Here is a 15,324-nt window from a genome sequence, read left to right as displayed (position 1 = left end):
CAAGTCTGTTCACTCATTGCTTTATTTCTCTACTTACTTCTCAGTTCTTTCTCAGGCCATCACCCCCGAAGGAGCTACATTCTCTTCCTTTTCCGACCTCAATGCCTTTTTTGGTCAGTCAATAAGCATTTATTAAGCACCCACTAAGTACCAGGCACTGTACTAAGGAATGGGGATACAAAAAAAGGCAAGAGGCTGTTCCTATTCTCAAGGAGCTTTACAATCTATCTAATGGGGGAGACCACATGGAAACAAATATATACAAAGCAAGCTATTTACAGGATAAATAGGAAATGATTAACAGAGGGAAGGCCCTGGAATTAAGAGGGACTGGGAAAAACCTGGTGAACTAGTTCAAGCCTGCACTGTCTTCTCTTAGGTCCTTTGTCCCTTTATCCTATCAAGGGTTTCATTCCTCCAAACCCCAGTCTTGGATCACTCCTCCTCACATGCTGCTGAACAAAGCTGGAGAAAAATCACAAAACCATGCTGACTGGATCCACTATAAATTTATGTTGTGTCATCTCAAATGGGCCCTCACTGAAGCAAGGCAATGGTTTGACTCTTCCCTAATTAACTCACTCTTCCACTCACCACAGTGGCTTTTCCAAACCTTTTTTGTTTTGTTTTGTTTTTGGCAAGGCATGAGGATTAAGTGACTTGCCCAGGGTCACACAGCTAGTAAGTGTCAAGTGTCTGAGGCCGAATTTGAACTCAGGTACTACTGAATTCAGGGCTGGTACTTTATCCACTGCACCACCTAGCTGCCCCTTTTCCAAACCTTTTTATACTTCCTGGATCATATTTCACTGAGAGCTTCCTCTTCTCCTTTCTTCTCATCTAACAATTTTCAGATGCCTTCCACAGAAGGAATGCAGTAAATTGAGCACTAGGCCTGGAATCAGAAACTCCTGAGTTCACATCTAGCCTCAACACTCACTAGCTGTGTGACCCTGGTAAAGTCACTTAACCTCTGCTTGTCACAGTTTCCCCTGGTCTCCCATATCCAATTTGTGGCTAATTCCTATGATTTTACCTTTATACACTCTTTCATATACCCCTTCTCTCTTTAGATACTGCCACCACCCTCGTGCAGTACCATTTCTTCTGGGAGTCCTGCAATAATAAATAATAGTCTGCTGGTTGGTCTCCCTAGTCACAAGTCCTCTCTCCTCAATCAATCTGTACTGCGGCTTAACAATCATTGTCTGGACCATTTCATCCCCTATTATTTTTAATGTAATAAACATTTTTATTTATAGTTTTGGGTTCCAATTTTTTTTCATATAAATATTTTATCATTTTCCAGTTACATTTAGAGATAGTTTTCAACATTTGTTTTTATAAGATTTCTAGTTTCAAATTTTTCTCCCTCCCCCCCTCCCCATCCAGCAAGTAATCTGATATAGGTTATATATGTACAATCACACTAAACATATTTCTGTATTAGTCATGTTATAAGAAGAATCAGAGCAAAAAGGAAAAACCTCAAAAAAGAAAAACAACAACAACAAAAACAACAGAAATAGTATGGTTCAATCTGCATCTAGATTCCACAGTTCTTTTTTTTTTTCTGGATTTGGAGAGCATTTTCCATCATGAGTCCTTTGGAACTATCTTGGACCATTGTATTGCTGAGAAGAATCAAGTCTATCACAGTTGATCAACACATAATGTTGTTGACACTGTGTACAATGTTCTCCTGATTCTGTTCACTTCACTCAGCATCGGTCCACTTAAGTCTTTCCAGGTTTCTCTGAAATCCGCCTGCTCATTGTTTCTTATAGCACAATGGTATTCCATTACATTCATATACTACAACTTGTTCAGCCCAATTGATGGGCAACCCCTCAATTTCCAATTCCTAGCCACCACAAAAAGAGCAGCTATAATTATTTTTGTACATGTGGGTCCTTTTCCCTTTTTTATGATCTCTTTGGGGAAAAGACCTAATAGTAGTATTGCTGGATCAAAGGGTATGCACAGCTTTATTAGCCCTTTGCCATAAACTGCTCTCCAGAATGGTTGATCAGTTCACAGCTCCACCAAAAATGCATTAGGGTTCTAATTTTTCCACAACTTCTCCACCATTTATTATTTCCTTTTTTGTTATATTAGCCAACCTGACCGGTGTCCAGATGGTACCTAAGAGCTGTTTTAATTTGCATTTCTCTAATCAATAGTGATTTTGAGCATTTTTTCATGTGGCAATATATAGCTTTGATTTCTTCATCAAAAACTGCCTGTCATATCTTGACCATTCTCAATTGGAGAATGACTTGGCATTTCATTCCCTATTAAAAAATTCCAGTAGCTCCTGATTAGCTGGCAGGATCAAAAATAAAACCCTCCAAATGGCTTTTAAAATTCTTCATATTTGGCCCCTTGTTATCTTTCTAATTTTCTTATAGCTCACTCTTCTCCACCTAGTCTGCAATCCAGGCCTTCCTTGCTGTTCATTGCACATGGCTGTGATCATTTTCATTGGCTAGCCTTCCATATCCAGAACTCTCCTCCTCATCTCTCCCTCCTACTTTCCCTGGCTTATTTCAAGCCTCAGCTGAGTGGTACAGTAAATAGAGCACCCAGCCTGGAATCAAGAAAACCTGAATTAAAATCTGCCTTAGTCACTGACTAGTTAGTTATGTGACCTTGAACCAGTCACTTAACCTTTCTTTGCCACAGTTTGTCATTTGTAAAATGGGGATAACATAGCACCTACTTCCCAGGGTTGTTGTGAGGATGAAATGGGATAATCATAAAGCACTTAGCACAGTGCCTGGCACATAATGCTACATAATGTTAACTATTATTATCATTGTTAAGAAGCCTTTCCTAATTTATTTTAGTGCCTTTCCTCCAAAATTATCCTCAATTTGTCCTGTCACGTAATTGTTTGCATGTTGTCTCCCCCCCCCTCCTTAGATGGTGAGCTCCTTGAGACCAGGGACTTCCCCACAGTTCTTTCTTTGGTCTCCAATGATTAACACATAATAGGTCCTTAATAAATGCTGGCTGACTAACCAGGATCTCCACTCACTCACTATCGTACAGTCAGTAGCTAAATCCTGTTGAGTTTACCTGATCAACACTGACTGAAGCCACCTTCCACCTTGGCAAGTTCATTTTCCACTAACAAGCCTAAAGCTCAAGGCTGGCCCCGGCTCAGTGAGCTTCAAAGGCTCCACTGCCTGCAGTATAAGTTAGAAGCCCTGCACATTTGGGTTCCTGCCGACCTTTTTGGTCTGGTTAGACATTATTCAGCTACATTCCTGCACTTCCCTTCACACACCTCATCTCCTGCCTCCACACCTTTGCACAGACTATCCCGTCATGATGCCTCACTCCTCCAGCTTTCTCAATGCCTCTGCTGAAGCAGCATTTCCTTCAAAGGAAGGTGACTCTCCCATGGTTAGTCTCTTTCAGTTCATTTACTTTGTAGATATTCTGTATTTACTTATCTATGAATTTGTCCTATCACCTTAAAGGAATGTAGATTTCTATGAGGCAACACTAACTTCTGTAGTGGTTACCATTGGGCCTGCAGCTTAGTAAATGCATAACAAATGGGTTTTGATTGATCAATATTTTTAAAACAATAGCTAAAATAATACCTAACATTTATATGGTACTTATTATGTGCCAGGCACTGTGATAAGCACTTTACAGCTATTATCTCATTTGATTCCTCAAAACAACCCTGGGAAATAGGTGCAATTATTATTCCCATTTTACAGATGAGGAAACTAAGACAAACAGGTGCAGTGACTTAACCAAGGTCACACAGCTAGTATCAGAGACAGAATTTAAACTCAAGTGGTTCCTGACTCCAGGCCCATCTCTCTTAATCACTGAGCCACCTGGCTACCAAGAGACAATGAGTGCCTTTCCCCTAGCTGGCTGCATGGAACCCACACGATGCCCGGAGTCACGGTGAAGGACGTGAATCAGCAGGAGTTCCTCCAGGCCCTGGCCTACTTCCTGAAAATGTCAGGGAAGTTGAAAGTCCCCAAATGGGTGGACACGGTCAAGCTGGTCAAACACAAGGAGCTGGCGCCCTGAGGAGAACTGGTTCTACACCTGGGCTGCCTCCACAGCCTGCCACTTGTACCTCAGGGGCAGGGCAGGGGTGGGATCAATGACCAAGATCTACAGCAGGCGCCAGCTCAGTGGGGTCATGCCCAGTCACTTCAGCAGAGGCTCCAAGAGCGTAGCCCGGAGGGTCCTGCAGGCCCTGGAAGGCCTCAAGATGGTGGAAAATGACTAGGATGGGGAATGGAAGCTGACACCTCAGGGACAGAGACCTGGACAGAATCGCCGGACAGGTGGCAGCTGCCAACAAGAAACATTAGGACAGACCACATCGGATTCACTAATAAATTGCCTTGTTTGTTGAGAGAGAGAGAGAGAGGGGCTGCTAGGTGACGCAGTGGATAGTGCACCGGCCCTGGAGTCAGGAGTACCTGGGTTCAAATCCTGCCTCAGACACTTAACAATTACTAGCTGTGTGACCCTGGGCAAGTCACTTAACCCCAATTGCCTCACTAAAAAGAGAGAGAGAGAGAGAAAGGTAATGAGCAAATTGATTTTCCTTTCTTAAAAAAAAAAATGGGAGGAATAAGAAGGTTAAGAATGATTATGGAAACCTAGGGTTTAGAATCCTGGTTCTGATTGGGCAAATTTTGAGGTCTAGGATTTCATTTCAAATCTGTAAAATTAAGGAATTTGGATTGGACCTATCTTTATCTTTTAGCTCTAAAATTCCAACATTCTAAGAATATGTCTATTTAAAGTACAACCCCCATTTCATTGTAGAACATGGTAATTAAATATGGCTCTATAGACCCAGTAAATTTTATTTAAGTTTCTTTTTCTTATTCTTTATTTTAAATTTCCTTTGGGTCCTAAATCCAGTAGGATATCAGACCTGAAAATGTTCTTTTGATCAATAAGGAAAATCTACTACTCTTAAAAATGCATTAAAATTTTGTTCTTTTGTGCAACATAAGCGTCTAGTGGAACAATCCACTTATCTGACTCATTTTATGCCTTTTAAACTCCCTTAAGAACTATCTAGCCCCTTGAACAAAAACCTTATTAGATTACAACTAAAGCTACAAAGTTCCAGTCCACTCTAACTCAGCAATCAGAAATCAGCAACGCAGAGACAAAAGATCCAATTGAGTTTCTCACAGGAAAACAAGAAACTAAAAAAGTAACAACTATTTGAGTAGTTTCATCAGATCAACTCAAAAATCCAACCAAGATTAAATACTAAAAATGTTCTATTAAATTGTACCTAAAATACATCTTATCCTCATTTTAGAAGGAGGTAACTAAATACAAATAAAAACAGGCAAGAGAGAAACTGATTTATCTAGACTCAAAGGAAACTAGGCCTCCTACCTAACTTTTACCAGGCCAACCGTCCTCCAAACAGAACTGTAAAATGATTTGCTATTCCATGTACCAAATGTGAATTTCATTAGATGATCAGCTCTAGCTTTCTGATCCCCAAATACAGCAGACTTCTTGATTTTAAACATCTCAGAGGGAAAAAAAATGGCTTTACCAAAAGGCTTCTTTCCAAATTATGGCCGTTCAAAACCCCAAATATCAAGCACCCCATGACTGAAAAGTAGTCTGACTAAATAACATGTATAAAAACTGAAATGCTACTTCTCTAGTTAAATTAATAAAAAGCTCAAGGATAAAGAGGGAAATGCATGGGGGAATGAAGTGCAGTTAATTTCTCTGGGTCTCTTTCTAAGATGGTCCTAAAAGTAAAAAGCAACGCTAGAAACACATGCTCCATGGTTCTCCTCTTTCCTGGAAGGTTTTCATTTCATCACCATTACCAGTGTTTCTCGTACTAGGCAGTAAAAGAGCTGATTCAGATAGTCTGTATACACCCCTCCCCATTCCACCACCCTCCACTCCTAAAAAGAAATAGTAAGGAAGAGTTCAGAGATCACAGATAAAGGGTGATAGTGGCAGGTAACTGATCACTGGAATGATTTGGGACATTCCAACCATTGCAAGGTTTAAGTTTCTCAGCTATTTCCACATCATCCCTCACCTCAGTTTGCTTTAACTGGGCCTTGGGTCCTCCTCCTTTCTTTGGCAGTGGAAATCTTATCAGTTCGGCATGATTCTTAAGGAGGGCAGGGTGCCAAAGAACAGAGAGCTAGGAAGGTATTTTTCCCACCAATCTATTCCAGGCCTGACTCTGCAACCCCCAGTGGTACCTGCAGCTTCAGAAATAAGGAGTGTGGAGTCAGTGGGTGTCTTCCCCCCAGCTCCAGAATCCCTCTCACTCCCCTCAAAGTCCCCCCACAGCCAGGGAATAGGGTCTTCATTCTCCAACTCCAACATTTCCATATGAATACTCCAGAGTCCCAGAGGCTATCTCAGTGTGGCTGTTTCCAAAGGGTGGAGCTGGAATACTACAAATAGTGGAAGAGGAAGAATAACTGCTTATATAGCAAACCTTTCACATATTACAGTTGTCATTTCCTGGTTCTCTTATCTGATGAAAAAGATTTTTATTTTAAAAGGAAGATGAGTTTAAATCAAGGCTACCACATGGTGTTAATTCATGCCTTTCCTGTCTCCAAATAAATTTTGGTAGCCTACAGAGGCCTTGGTTTCCCCTCCTTTTTTTTTTTTTTTAAAGTATTCAGCTCAGTAGTCTCAGGAATCAACAAATAGAATTTCTGCTTTGAGGAATCAGACAGAAGTGGAAGCAACCCCAGGGGACAAAAAAATCTGACTAAGCCAAGTGACCGGGGAGGGGCCTCTCCACTAACCACTAATTGGTATCTTTGGAAGTAGTTTTCCTTCTCCACAGCCCCTCACCCACCTCCCCTGCTATTCAATGGGGTAAGACCACCAAATGTTCTGAATTTTTCTGGACAGTTCTGATTTCAACAAAAGAAAATACTTTTAATAAAACTCTACAACAAAATATGGTCAGAATTAATCATTTAAAAGTCCCCTAGTGTTCAGTTTTTCTACTCATCAAAGAAGGGGGAGCTCTCATTCTACAAGAGCAAAGGAAGATCTCTAAGGCTCCTTCCAGCCCTAAATCCTATTACTCCATGAAATATTTATTAAACCATTGCTCTAGGGGCTAGGAACACAAAGACTTTTTTTTTCCACAAGAAAGTTGAAAGTAAGGGCCAGGAGGCCAAGGGCTAGACAGAGCCTAGCACAATATAAGGACTTACTAAACTTTAACTGAACTGAACTAGTACCCCTAGGATGAACATGAATATCAGACCTTTATGCAAATGTCCTGCAAAACAACTGTGACAATCTCAACAGTCAATTCTGGATTATCTGCAGGGTCACAAAGTATCTAAATGCCATATTCCCACTATCCCTCCTACCTACCTACCCCAACCTTGTTTCAACCCCTGATTAATCTAATATTAGGTTTAATTTCATTTCATATTAAGTCTTTACTGCTCCTTACCCTAGTAAATTGCCGATTTTTAAAAATTGATCCATCACTAAAAATCAGTTTAATATACTAGAAAGGAATCCCCAACACAACACATTTAGCAACTGTTATCTCACAACATCCTTATGAGGCTGAGGGCAAAAAATTCTGCTGATCTAGATTTAGTGCATTTTCCCCCTCTACCAGGCTGCAGCTGAATTCTAAATCCCGGTTTTCGGTTTCACCACATCTCTCCAACCAGCTTAACCCAGCCCCCACACGCCTTTCCTTTAGAACTCCAGAAAGTATTTCTTCCCTTTGGGAAGTTTATCTTGTGTCCTTTTAACACTGTAGTTCACCATCCCACTTTGTCTTAAAGTGTTAAAGGGCTCTTCCCAGATTTTTAAACACCAAACTCAAATCCAGAAAGCATACCTCCAAATCCTAGGATAGGGTAGAGGGGTGAAGGGAAGGGGGCACTGCTCTGGCTAGTTTTCCCCAGTTTTCCTAAAACTTCCCCAAAAGTCAATGGTAAAATCCTTGAAAGAAAGATTCCCATGTCTGGTAACTTGGATCAGTTTCACATTTCTTTTTCCTGTGGTCCCTCCCTGGACAGCATTTTGTGGACAACCAGAAAGTTAACTGGAAAAAGTCCCAGGTTTCAGACATACAGTTTGGTTTCATTTTGGCATGGTGATAAAGTTTAATACAATCAACAACTAGTTCGACCGTTTTGAATACTCCATGACACCTGTAAGTTTTACTTAACTTAGCAAGTTCGGGTTTTTTGTTTCTTTCTTTGGGTCCTTAAAAATATAAGGATTCCTTGAATTCAGCAGGAGTTAAAATACTGACACATGTAACAGGGTGAAGATACTTTTTAAATAAACCATTTCATTTAGATCACATTCAAGCTCTGATGGTTCTGACTAGTCACTGCATGAATTAATACAAGTTTGTTTCTGAATAAAACCTAGCTATATCTGATTTTATTTTCACTGCATTTTAATGAATGTTCTCATTTTACAGGTTAGGAAACAGGTACAAATATGTTAACTAATTTGTTCAAAATCAAAGAGGTAGATTTGAAATCTGAATCAGGTTTCCTGACTTCCAAATCAGACCAAGGTTCTTGCTCGTGTGCTCATGCATGCAAGACCCTTCACCTTAGTGGATTTAATCACACACACACACACACACACACACACACACACACACACACACACACAGCTAAACAATGGGCAGTTTGGGTAATAAAAGGCTTTTTCTAGTTACCAGAGAGAGGCAAGAACATCCCTAGCATGATACATCCAGGTTTAACAATAAGATATTCTTTTTTTTTTTTTTTGCGGGGCAATTGGGGTTAAGTGACTTTCCCAGGGTCACACAGCTAGTAAGTGTTAAGTGTCTGAGGCCAGATTTGAACTCAGGTACTCCTGAATCCAGGGCCAGTGCTCTATCCACTGCGCCATCTAGCTGCCCCTAACAATAAGATATTGCTAATCAAATTGGTTTGATCAAATTGGTTTTTTCACTCAAAAAAAAAAAACAATTTGAGGGTAAGTTTTTTTTTTTATTGTTGCTTTTTTTTTTCCCTTTTGAGCGAGGCGAGAGGTCACCCTAGGAATCATTTTATCAAATCTACCTATCCTGTCCAATCCCTCTGCTGACCTCTAATCTCTAACTGCCTTTCAGACTCAATATGTCCAAAAAAGAGCTCTATATCTTTCTCCACAAACCCTCCCTACCTCCTACCTTCTCTATTACTGTAAGAGGCAACATCATCCCTCCCAGTCCCTCAGGGCTATCACCCTGAATTCCTTACCATCTCTCACCTCGCCATGTCTAATCTGTTGCCAAGGTCTGTAAATTTCACCTCAGCTAAATCTCTTCCCTCAGACTGACCATGCCACCAGTCTAGTGCAGGCCCTCAACACCTTGTACCTGGATTATTGCAATAACCTGCTGGTGGGCCGGTCTTTCCCCCATTCAGCCACCAAAGTGGTTTTCCTAAAGACCAGGTCCAATCCCCCACTCCCCCAACCAGATTCCACTGTCTCCCCAATTATCTCCAAGAATAAATACAGGGGCAGCTAGGTGGCGCAGTGGATAGAGCACTGGCCCTGGAGTCAGGAGGACCTGAGTTCAAATCTGACCTCAGACACTTAACACTTACTAGCTGTGTGACCCTGGGCAAGTCACTTAACCCCAGGTGCCTCGGTTAAAAAAAAAAAAGAATAAATACAAAATTCTCTTTGAGGCATTCAAAGCCCTTTATAAGCCAGGCCTCTCCTACCTTCCTAGTCTTCTTACACCTTACAACCCCAACAGGTATTCTTCTATCCAGTGACACGGGCCTCCTGACTCCATGAACAAGACACTCCATCTCTTGACTCCAGGCATTTTTCTCTCACTTTTCCATGCCTAGAGCATTCTCACTCACTTGCTGTTCCAATGGCTGACCTCCCTGGCTTGCTTTAAGTCCCAACTAAAATCCCACTTTCTTCAGAAAGCCTTTCCCAACCCTTTTTAATTCCAGTGCCTTCCCTCAGTTCATCATTTCTTCTTTATCCAGTATATAGCTTGCTTTGTATATATTTGTTTGCAAGTTCTTTTTTGTATCCACAATGTTTAGCAAAATGGCTGCCTGACACATAGTAGGCACTTAATAAATGTTTAATGATTGATTACTATGTGGCAAGCACTAAAGATTTAAAAAAAAAAAAGTGAAAGCAATCCCTGACTTAGGCCCTTACATTCTAATGGGGGAGAAAACATGTGCACAAATAAGCAAAGATATACAAGATACAGATAGTTTAAAAAAGTGAGCCTTGATGTAGAATTCCAGCATTAGACAGCCGCAGTTTATAGCTCAATGCCTGTCACATAGCAGGCAACAAGCAGGATCTCTTCAACAGAACCATGCACCTACCAAGCCCTGCCCCTAGGCCTGGGTGTAAAGGGGGGGGGGGAGACAGACACTACTCAAAAGCAGCCCCACCCCCAATAATGAAGAGAGGTAGAATTAAGAGGTTTTAAGGTTGGGTGGGGCTTAAATCCTACCTCCTGACTTACTTAGGCTAGCCACAATCTTTTTGAACCTCAGTTTCCTCATCAGAAAAATGTAGATAATACTACTTATGATATTTACCTCACAGGGTTATTATGAAATCAGATGAAATAGTTCATGTAAAATGCTTTGAAAACTTTAAAGTGTCACATAGATGCCAGATATTGTTGCCATTATTATTATTATTACTATTATAAGATCTTGTCCATTCCCATGCATTCAATGATCATTTCTATGCAAATAACTCCCAATACTATAAATTCAGCCTTTCTCTTCCCTGAGCTCTGAATCCATCATCACCTGTGTCCAAATAGAATGTCCGAGTCAAACTGCCCAAAATGAAACTGAATTTTCCCTTCAAAACTGCCCTTCCTACTTCCCAGTTTCTATTGAGGACATCACCCGTCTGGTTAACTACTTTCACAAACTTGGAGTCATACTCTAAAATCTCTGTCATCAGCCAGATCCAATCTCATTGCCAAGTCTTGTCAATTTTCTCCACAATTTATGTTACATCTGTACTTTTCCCTCTACTCCTAAGGCTTACTTAGGGCCTATATCTCATATCACTGTTACAGTAGCTTCCTAATTGGACACACCTGGCCCAACCTAGTCGGTCTCTTTCCTCTTAAATCCATCCTCCAAAAAAAACAAAAAACACTGCCTAAATCACAGACCCAACCATGTCAAACTCCAGCTCACAAATCTTTGGAGGCTCCTAACTGTCACTAGAAGAAAACACAAACTCTTCTGTTATGTATTTAAAGTCCTTCACAATCTGAATCCAATTTACCTTCCTTCCAGAATTATTTCACATTAGTAGACTGAAGGAACTCCTTTCCTGCCCAAATTTTTATTTAAAAATGTTTTACTGATGATGCCTTTTGTTTTTACGACAGCCATTTCTGGATCTATTGCATACCCTTCTCTACCCTGCCTCTTCTCCACGCCCCATTCCAAATCAAACTTCTCTTCCTAACAAAGAAAAAGCTAAGGAAAAACAACAAAAACAGCATGAAGTGTAAGACTCTAGTCTTTATATGGGGCTTTCATGTTTCACATGTACATCTAAATTCTAAGAGTATATCTTATACCCTTTTGTATCTGTTACACCAAACTCAATGCCGGTGACACAGTGAGTATGTAATAACTTATTCACTGATTGAATGGGATTATGGTTTGACAAATTTGAGAGCTGGGTGAAATTTGATGACATGGGAATAGAGGCCAGTAGCTCCATGGGCAGAGTGTTTTCTAGCATTCAAACAGAATAATTTGGGAGATAGGATTCAATGATTTAATGTCAAAAAATGAATTACACTCTTAAGGAAAGAATATGCCATTCCCTACTAACTATTTAGCTGTGAACTTCTTATTAATCTGCCACAAAAAAATAAACTTCAAAACCAGGGCATATAAATTGCACTATGCCACAAACTTCACTTGCCCAAGCTATAAGCTTAGCTAGATTTTAGAAATTCTCAGTACTTAAAAGCCTTCTCTTTGTCTTCTGGTTTTATCCAGTCCTGTCTAGACCCCTCCTATTCTTTTCCCTCACCTCTTCCCTTGACAGAATTCATCACAAAATTATCTGCACAGCCTTCCCTCTCTTAAATGCAATTCACTACAAGTCATAATGTCATTTCCCTCATCAAGAATGAAGGGCAGGACAGCTAGGTGGCACAGTGGATAAAGCAGTGGCCCTGGATTCAGGAGGACCTGAGTTCAAATCTGGCCTTGGTGACCCTAGGCAAGTGACTTAACCCCAATTGCCCCACCAAAAAAAAAAAAAAAGAATGAAGGGCAAACAGTTTGTATAGGGAGACCAACCAAGGGGCTTCATACTTAGGCTTGGTTTTCTCCTCTGTAAAATTAAGGGGTCTCTTCCAGAGCCAAGTCTTATGATTTTCTAGGATTTTATTTACCCACTCTAAAGAGAATTTCAAGATAAGCTTCTAACTAGTTATATAGAAATACAATGGGACACTTTTCCCAAAACTCTAGTCCATGTCACCTGGGGTTTTATGTCTACTTGGCTGGTCACCTCCCCTGATTTTCACTGGGACAGCTGGCGGCAAAGTACATAGAGTGCCAGGCTTGGAGCCTGGAAAACTCAACTTCCTGAATTCAAATCTGACCTCAGATACTTACTAGCTGTGTGACCCTGGCCAAGTCACTTAACCCTGTTTGCCTTAGTTATTTCATCTGTAAAATGAGATGGAAATGGCAAATCAATCCAGTATTTCTATCAAGAAAACCCCAAATCAAATAGGATCACGAAAGTCTGACACAACTGAACAATCTTCATTATAATGGGGATTTAAATATTCTTTGTACTTGAATTACCCAGAACATTCCAAATTTCTATGCCCAAATCAATCATGCCATTCTCATCACTATATAGCTTTACATTTGATGAAGGTTATCAATCAATTAACAAACTGAATAAAAATGTAGTAAGAGAACCTCTATATACACACTCATAGATACACACCCATAGAACACCTGGAGGTGTTCGAGTCACTTAGCCCAAACTTTTTACTCACCATATTAGGCAAAATAATAACAGTTAACATTTATATAGTGCTTAAAGATTTGTAAATGCTTTACATGCATTATCTTGGTTAAAGATGGAGTCAACAATACAATGAAGAAGGTGCTATTACACCAAGCTCTTAGTACAGTACCTGACACAGAGTAGGGCCTTACTAAGTGTTATTTACTATTGGCTATCCCTGTTTTACAAATAAGGAAACTGAGGTCAAGAGAGTTTTAAGTAACTTGCCCAGAGTTAACATAGCTAGTAAGTGTCTGAGGCAGGATACTCAGGTCCTCCTGACTCAAAATCCAATAGTCTGTGGACTGTATACCACATAGAAAATGGCAGATATGATATCTGAAAGATTGTGAAGAATAGGAGAAATGCCACAGGTTAAATCATGTCCCAATTTTCCATAAAGGGAAGAAAACAACTTGCAAACCAAAAGCCAATGAATGTGAATTCAATTCCTAGCAAAAATCTAAAATGTATTTAGACATACTAGTGATTATCTAGAAAAGGAAGTATAGATTCAGTTAGTATCAGACATGTAGGCTAATTTTGTTTCCTTTTTTTTTTTTGGACAGAGTAACAAAAGTAGTAGATAAGGGGAATATTGTAGATACTATTTACCCATGTTTTTTGTTTGTTTTGTTTTGGTTTTGTTTTGGTGAGGCAATTGGGGTTAAGTGACTTGCCCAGGGTCACACAGCTATTAAGTGTTAAGTGTCTGAGGCCGGATTTGAACTCAGGTCCTCCTGACTCCAGGGCCGGTGCTCTATCCACTGTGCCACCTGGCTGCCCCTATTTACTCATATTTAACAAAGCATTCAATATAGTTTCTCATGCTATTCTGGGGAGAGAAGCATGAGATAACTTGTTTCAAAAAGAATAAGAGTTCATGAGGACATAATGCAAGGGGGTATAGGGTTGACACAGACGGTTATGAGAAGTTGAGGAATGATGGCCAGGGAAAGGAGCTTAGCTCTGAGCAGTCTACATGGTGGTCAACAGTACAATTAAGTGAATTTAAAACTGGTTGAATGGCTGCATCCAGAGTAATTAGTTCCAAGTCTACCTGGAAGGAGGTCTCAGTGGAGTGTCCCAAGGATCTATTTAATATTTTTATTAATGACTTGGATAAACGCATGATAAATGTGTTTATGAAATTTGCAGATGACAGAGAACTAGAAGAAAGTACTAGTCACTAGTATAACAGAGGCAGCATTCAGAAAGATTTTTTCCAGATAAGCTAGATGCAGACCAAATGCCTAAAAAAAGAAAAAAAAACCAAAAAGGATGTGTGTAAAGTTTTAACAGTTTTGTTCAAAATAATCAACTCTACAAGTACAAAGTAGGGAAGGAGGTATCTTTAGATAGCAGTTTGCCTAGAAAATAATCTGGGGGTAAAAAGTGTAACAGGTCAGCCAAAAAAACACCCCCAAACAAAACAAAACCAAGGTTGTCCTGGCCTGCATCATAAGTATAACTTTAAAACCTTAAGGACTATTGTGATAGTCCCCTGAACTCTCTCTAAAGTAGACCACATCTGGAGTATTGTGTTCAGTCTGGGCACCACAATTTAGGAAGGGCACTGATAAGAGGGTATTAAAATAAGCTCACTTTGGTCTTCCTACTTCAAATCTCCCAACTCTTTTAATAATGCTTCTCACACTTGGAAAAATGATATTCCTAAAACCCAATTCTGACTTACCATTTCCTAGCCCCATAAACTCCAGTGGCTCCCTATGGTCTCTAAAATAAAATACAGACACCTCTGTCACCTGAAGCTCTTCATGATCTGCCTCAGGTACTCTACATAGTAACCAAACTACTTTACTAGCTATTCTGCAATACACTGCAACTCCAAGCATTTACACAGGCTGCCCTCAAGGGCTAAAAAGTGCTTCCTCCTTCCCTTTCCCTTTTTGGATCCTGAAGTCCCTTCAAAGCTCTCCCAAGGGTTACCTACAATGTCACTTCCGGATCTCCTAGCCTCCAGCAAGTAGAGCTTCCTCCAAAATAATCAGTCAAGTCAACATTCATTAAGCACCATGGACACACTGTGTGTGGAAGCAATGGGGATACAAAAAGAGGCAAGACAATCTTACCTCAAGGAGCTTACAATCTAATGGAGACAACACACAAATATATGCAAAGCTATGCACAAGCTAAATAGGAAAAGGCCCTGGAATCAAGAGCAGGTGGGGAAGGCTTCTCATCTCTAGGATCACATATAATAAAGCCCTTCACAACCTTTCCAGTCTTCTT

The 15,324-nt window shown here is 40.2% G+C and overlaps 1 protein-coding gene and 1 pseudogene across 1 annotated transcript in view; one reads left to right on the top strand and one right to left on the bottom strand.

Annotated features, from left to right (window-relative positions):
- LOC122744097 (dynamin binding protein) overlaps positions 1-15,324 on the bottom strand; it is a 123,192-nt gene that overhangs the window by 28,005 nt on the left and 79,863 nt on the right. The gene's annotated exons all lie outside the window — the stretch shown is intronic.
- On the top strand, positions 3,919-4,352 carry LOC122744098 (annotated as a pseudogene).

This window comes from Dromiciops gliroides, chromosome 2 (assembly GCF_019393635.1).
Source record: "Dromiciops gliroides isolate mDroGli1 chromosome 2, mDroGli1.pri, whole genome shotgun sequence".
NCBI lineage: Eukaryota > Metazoa > Chordata > Mammalia > Microbiotheria > Microbiotheriidae > Dromiciops > Dromiciops gliroides.
Note: the sequence above shows the minus strand (reverse complement) of the source record. Positions and strands in the feature narration are given on the sequence as shown.